The sequence below is a fragment of the Octopus bimaculoides genome, chromosome 21, assembly GCF_046866305.1.
Source record: "Octopus bimaculoides isolate indiv1 chromosome 21, ASM4686630v1, whole genome shotgun sequence".
NCBI lineage: Eukaryota > Metazoa > Mollusca > Cephalopoda > Octopoda > Octopodidae > Octopus > Octopus bimaculoides.
In genome coordinates this window covers 33,329,297-33,336,796 of record NC_142948.1, presented here as the reverse complement: position 1 = coordinate 33,336,796, position 7,500 = coordinate 33,329,297, and the positions used below count along the sequence as shown (strand labels likewise).

The following is a 7,500-nucleotide window of genomic DNA, read 5'->3' as shown; positions in this document are numbered from 1 at the left end:
ACTCACGACTTAGCCATATATATATATATATATATATATATATATATATATATATATATATATATGCGACCTTATCAACTCTTTATGACAGGAAACCTCGTTGCTACTTAGCATTACGGTTTGTTTTTCCACAACGATTTTCTTTTACGGACGGAGCTGAATAAACAGGATCAATGAAAAACGTAATTCAGTATCTACTTTTCTCCTCTATCATAGTGAGTTCGAATCCTGCCGACGTAGCCGTAAGTTTTTCACCTATCAGGAACAAATAAAGTACCAGTACTTCAGGGGCTAACGCATTACAGTGTACTGCACTATAAATTGCGCATTTTTTTAAACAGGATAATAACGAACGAAATGTCTCCCCCCCCCCCTCTCTCTCTCTCTCTCTCTCTCTCACTCACTCTGTATACGCATGTGCATGTGTGTCTCTCAGTTTTAATAATCTTTATGTGTATTTCGTTTGTTCTTTCAAACTATGACAAATGTATATGTGTAGTTCCTTTTTAAAAGAGGTGTATTTAATATAACTAGACTATTCTACGAAACATTCTTGTATGTATATATTTGTCTAAACTATTTATGTGTGAGGGGGTGTCTGCATGTATGTAAATATATATATATATATATGTGTGTGTGTATGTATGTACATGTATGTATGTATATATATATCTATATATACACACAAACACCCACACTTGTATCAGATAAAGACAAATATACTTATAAACATATCACAATATGCATGTATATAAATGTATACATACATGCATATATATATATGCATACATATACATATATATATATACACACACACATACACACACCTCCCTTAGAAAGGACCACACATAAAAAGATTGGATATATACATACATATCATACATATATATATATATATATATATATATATATATATATATATATATATATATATGGTCGTTTCTCAAGGAGCTATTTGTATAGATGTGTGGTCCGTTGTAAGGTGGGTGTGAGTATGCGTGTGGTCCTATGCAATAAAGGTCAATCGCACTATTCGGGAAAAAGAGACGAAGATCAGATAAAAGATTTTTTAAATAAAATCAAAAGGAAATAAAATAAATACAAAAAGAGAAAAAAGACAAAAATAAAATTAGAAGCAATTTCCCCCCCCCCCCCCCAAACACACACACTTTCCTCTCTCCTGAAAACAACGGTGGAGGTTGTTCTATAAATGTCAGAGAGTGTATATGTGTATATATATCTATATATATATCTACTTCTACTTGGCGCTGCACATTCCTTGGCAGAGTGTGCGCGTACATACATACTCTCACAAACATATATATATATATATATATATATATATATAGATAGATAGATAGATAGATACATATAGATACTGACACGTATACACATACATACATATACATATATATATATATATATATATATATATATATATATATATATATATCGTTGTGGCACTCCGTCGGTTACGACGACGAGGGTCCCAGCTGATACGATCAACGGAACAGCTTGCTCGTGAAATTAACGTGCAAGTGGCTGAGCACTCCACAGACACGTGTAACCCTTAACGTAGTTCTCCGGGAGATTCAGCGTGACACAGAGTGTGACAAAGCTGGCCCTTTTGAAATACAGGCACTACACATCTTTTCCAGCCGAGTGGCCTGGAGCAACGTGAAATAAAGTGTCTTGCTCAAGGACACAACGCGTCGAATCGAATCAACTACCTCGTGATTGTGAGTCCCACGCTCTGACCACTGAGCCATGCGTCTTCACATGTGTATACAGACATAAACATATGCAGCCATACGTCCCTACTTACAAATGTCCATACAGGTGCGCGCGCGCGTGTGTATGAGTGTAGGCGTGTGTACGCGCATGTACTAGGCGCTCTCGCCATTTTCAACTTACAAATATTCCAGTTGTTCGCTTAGATGGAGAGAAGATAGAGTCCTATTTATGGAATTACCTTCTGAAGTGGCTGAGTGTTCCACGAACACCAGTAACTTTAACTTAATCCTTAACTAGAATTGTCTGAACACATATACACAACCGGTGTTGGTGAGTTTACGTACCGTAACCTAGCAGACATACTATATACGGTACGTTATTAAACACACACACACACATACACACGCATACACATCTACACATACACATACATACCTGACGACTTAACTTTTTTATTAACCACACAGGGTCGAAACACAGAGGGAACAACACAAGGACAGAAAAAAACACGCAAGTGGACGAAAAATAAAATCGAACGAAAAGAATGGTAATGATAAATCAAAAAGTGGAATGACATCTACTCGAACCCCACACTCCGGTTAACCGTCATTGAACGTTTTTAGAAAAAAATAAATTTTTCACACATGTTAATTTATTTTTGTCTCTTTCTTCTCGTTGTGTGTTGCTTGTTTTATATACTTAGTGGACGACTGACATGTGTGAGTTGGCCAGTGTCAATACAAAACTTTATATTCATATTAAAACAATACATATTTACGCTTTCATTACCGGATGATAAGCAATACATATTTACGGGTCAATTACCGGATGATAATTATCGCAGAAGTTGCAAGGTAAGACATAAAATTCTTTGTCTCTCTAATAATTATTGTAGCATTTACCGTTAAATTAGCAGTTCCATACATGTGCTATATCGTTCATTTGCTTATATTTCATAAATTTACACAGCATACAAAAATACGGACATAATATATATTTACAATTGCTTACAAAAATAGAGATTAATGTATATTTTTTTCTATGTTCATAATTTCTTGTTTACAATATTGAAAAAAATATGCCACCAAAGAAAAGACGTAATCCCTCCAGAAACACATATAAAGCGAGCACGATTACAGAAAACAAAGGCGAGTGTCTCATCAGAGAAAGGAGACGAGTCTTTCTCAAAGTCAGCAGATGCATGCCGCAGCACGTCAGTCTCAAGAGAGAAGGGAGATGAGATTTTCTCGATATCAGCTAAGGCATACTGCAATACTTAATGCTGAATCATTAGAACAACGTTTAACACGCCAGATTAGACAGAGGTCCAATACAATAGCTCTCAGAAATAGATCACATGCAAATTCGCTCTTCGCAACACCAGGAGCTGCTTTCAGATATGATCCATCCTATTCCTATAAAAATGATAATTCTGTACAAAATGGTGTGCTACACTCAAATTGTCGTTTCTGCAAAGCTTTCAAATTTCCAAATGAAACAAATGGCATGTGCTACTCGGGCGGTAAGGTAAGATTGCAAGCACTACCAGCTCTTTACCGTCTCCCATTGCAACCAATTTCTAGAATGTACTCACTTACCTAGAATATCTCCATTACACCTCCATTCATTTGACTGTCAACCATACGACGGGTCGTGTTAGACGTAGCGCTGACCGCCTCAAAGGAGAGTATTCCACTGACAGCTTTTCGGTGGGTTAGAAAATTACATACCTTCACCCCCAATTTTCCATGATAGGTTAGCACTTGGAATCCTCAAATCCTCCGATGTATTACATGTCGATTAGTCGAATTAGACCATCATTTACTCCACAAATGTTTTGTTGTCAATGCTGCACTTTCCCGATTCACCTGTTTCAACATAACTGTAATATATATATATATATAAACTATACCATTTTAATCCCGAGTGACGCCGGGTGTCTCTGCTAGTATATGTATATATGTACGCTTGCATGTATGTATTTATGTGTAAACACACACACATATATACACGCACACGCATATATATATATATATATATATATATATATATATATATATATATACATACATACATGCATGAACGCGTTTATGTATGTATATGTGCATACACTCTTCCTTCTGATTTTTATGATTATATATATATATATATATATTTATATATATATATATATATATATATATTTATGTATGTATTTATGTGTATGTGTGTGTGTATATATACATATGTATGTATGTATATAAGTACACATATACGCATACACACTCTCATAGACAATGACACACAAGAGCACACAGAAAAGTTAATTAATTTGGCAACTTTATCAATGAGTGAATATAAATTAATAGCGATGAAGAAAAAAGAGACAACGGGGGCGCGGGATAGAGAGGGAGCAAAAGAGAGAGAGAGAGAGAGAGACAGACAGACAGAGAGAAAGAAAGAAAAGGTGAAAGAGTTGCATTAACGGCGTTTGTTAGACTGTGCTGATTCGCCAGCCATATTTAACCAATCTGCAGCAGCTATAACACGCCATTTTTACTCGCCTCTTGTTCTTTCGTTTCCCGTTAACAAAGCTATACTCAGCCGATCTCACCATCAACACCCAGTCACAATGGGATCGAGAATTACTATGGTTTATTTATTTATTTATTTTGCATGGCCGCAGTCTAATGACTGAAACAAGTAAAAGATAAAATAATTGTTAGGATTATTATTACTTTTATTATCGATATTAATATTATTAAGGTGGCGATCTGGCAGAATCGTTAGTACACCGGGCAAAACGCTTAGCGGTATTGCGTCCGTCTTCACGTTCTGAGTTCAAATTCCACCGAGGTCAACTTTGCCTTTCATCTTTTTGGGGTCGATAAATCAAGTACGAGTGAAACACTGGAGTCGATGTAATCGACTAGTTCCTTCCCACCAAATTTCAGACCATGTGCCTACAGTACAAAAGATTATTATTATTATTATTGAGTGAGAGAGCTGCGCGTGCCATCAAAGTTTTGTTGGAGCTCATGGAGTCTTACAGAAGTAGCGGGCTTGCTACCTGCAGCCTACGGTTCCATGCTATCCGTTCTTTTCAGCTGTCTATTACTTTCGTAATCATTCTGGCCGTGCCAAGGAGGCAAACCTTTTGTAACAGTTCTACAGGGCATTCTATTCTGATTTCCTTTATAATCCTCTTGATGCCTTCTGATACTGTTCTCAAGGACCCAACAATAATTGGCACTGTCTTCACCTTCTTTATTTTCGTACTTAAGAGGGTTGTATTTATCTATCTTTCCGCCTTCCTTGTCGACTATTCGCAAATCAAAGGTTTCCAAAGGGGAATTATTCAAACCCCAAAGAATTCCTCTCAACACTACTTCTGCTCGTGATCAGAGATGCACATATCATCAGCCACCAAGGGACATGCTCAGCAGGTTAAGGTCAAACAACTGACAAGCAAATCTATGGTATTAAGCAGAATGTTTGCTGTAGTCAATCTTTTTATACCGAGACAAAGCAATGTACATGATAACACTTCCAATCAATTAAGATCAGAAGCCATGAGAGCCACTGCCTGGTACTGCATCCGGGCTATTATTGTTATTATTATTATTATTATTATTATTATTATTATTATCCCTACGTAACACAGTTTAGGTGAAAATGCACCAGAGTCCTATCACTTTCTCGGTTGTTCTATTCTAGAAACAGTTGTAGTGTTTCGCTTGGTATTCCATATTTCTGAACAGCGTTTTACTAAGTCAAAGCCGCAACCTTACTGTATTGATGATAATCATGATCTTCCTGCATCAAATTTGGGGTGGTGCATTCTAATTGTCACTGCTACCATCATCATTGTTATTATTATTATTGTTACAATTTTCTTTCGGAGTATGTTGTTTTCATTGCTACAGTTGTTTGTTAGAATAAATCTTTATAAATATTTAATTAATCGTAAACTATTTTTATTATATGTCGCTTATATTTTTCTCTTTTTGTGTACGTATAAGAGCATGTGTACGCACGTACATACATACGTACATACACCCGTACATACATGCGTACATACGCACGTACTTACGTACGTATGTACGTACGAACATACGTACTTATGTATGTACACATGTATGTATGTGTAGGTGAGTGTTAGTACATGCATGTGGCTGTATGTTTATATATGTATATATATATATATATATATATATATATACATATACACACTATATATAAATATATTTGTGTATACATATACACATACACGATATATGTGTGTATATATATATTGATATAGGTATACATACACACATATATGTGTGACTGTATATATGTAGATAGATAGATAGATAGATAGATAGATGCGTATATATGCTTATGAGTCTGTATGCGTATACATATGGAGCTATGTGGCTATGTATGCATATATCTGGTCTCTGTGTGCACATGCGTACGTAGTGAGCAAGTGTTTATGTGCGTAAGCACTGGATAAAACGATCTAAGTATGTTCTACTCTCTTTCTTTAAGTCTGATTGTTTTCATTTCATCCTGATAGAATCTCTGTAAGCATCTGGGTGTTTCTTAAAACAAATATCTTTAGCTGATAGCATTTTTTTTTCTTTTTGTTTTATGTTGAATGGAGCCAAATAAAAGACGATATTTTATGGCACCATCTTTATTTCTTTGTTGTTAACAGAATCTTTAAAAGCCCTCGCGATTAGTCACGATTTCGTCTGCACATATCTTTTACCGTTTTATTTGTTCCGCTTGTCGGACTGCAGTTATTATGGGGCACCACCTCGATGGAATTAATCCTGTGGATCTCAACCGAAATCCATATAATTCTTGCAGGATTTTGTTCGTTAATAATCATCTGCAATAAATTGGTTATAATTCTTCATTCTTTTACTCTTTTACTTGTTTCATTAATGTTCAAAATCTTTTATTTGATATTAATTGGTTGAAAGAGAGGTTTTCTTCTAGCTGCTCGTCAATAATACCCAAGCTTATGCAGATATGTAACACACGTTCTTGGACTAACTTTTGACTGTTTTGCAATGTCAGAAGCCTTCGAACAGGGTTTGTTTTCCACAATTCTCTTCAAACAGTGAAGCTTCCTTTCCGAGGCCCCATGACGGCCGGGACGAAAATCTGTTGATTCTTTTTCTTGGCTTTTGAATTGCACTATAATTCTATTAACAGTAGCAAGAGGAATTTGAAGATTTTCGGCAATTTTTCGCTGGTTAAGACCAAACTCAGATTGCCCAACAATACGACCTCTTTGAAAATCTGACAATTCTGCTGAATTTTTTGTGCGTGGCATGGTTACTCTTCGCAAATGTTTAATATAATGGCACCTGGAATGAAAAAGAATAATCACATTGTAATTTCTACACAACTGAGAACATATTAAGACGCTTAGATAAGAAATTTTGAAAATTCAAGGTGTCTATTTACTTCCTGCATGTCTGTGTGTCAGCGTTGTGCTGGTTCTACATTCTCTCATACTTCAGTATTGTCTCCATTCGAAGCTTGGTGAATACAGACACTGCAAACTCAGTGACGAGGCAAAAATGAAAACTTCTTTTTGATATTCTAAATCAGTAGGACGATGTGTTAACAGAATCATTGGCAGGCCGAGCGAAACGATTGGCGGTATTTCGTCTGTCTTTACGGTCCGAGTTCAAATTTCGAGGAGGTCGACTTTACCTTTTCATCCTTTCTGTGTCGATAAAATAAGTATCAGAGCCAAAATTTAAAAACGATTATTCAAGATCAGTA

At 35.8% G+C, this 7,500-nt stretch overlaps 1 long non-coding RNA gene across 1 annotated transcript in view; it reads left to right on the top strand.

The window, feature by feature from the left end:
• LOC149131556 (uncharacterized) overlaps positions 1 to 2,385 on the top strand; it is a 24,020-nt gene extending 21,635 nt beyond the window's left edge. The window contains exon 3 of the long non-coding RNA XR_016237796.1: positions 2,202 to 2,385. This is a non-coding gene — a long non-coding RNA (uncharacterized LOC149131556). The remainder of the gene's footprint in view (positions 1 to 2,201) is intronic.
• Positions 2,386 to 7,500: the final 5,115 nt, after the last annotated feature.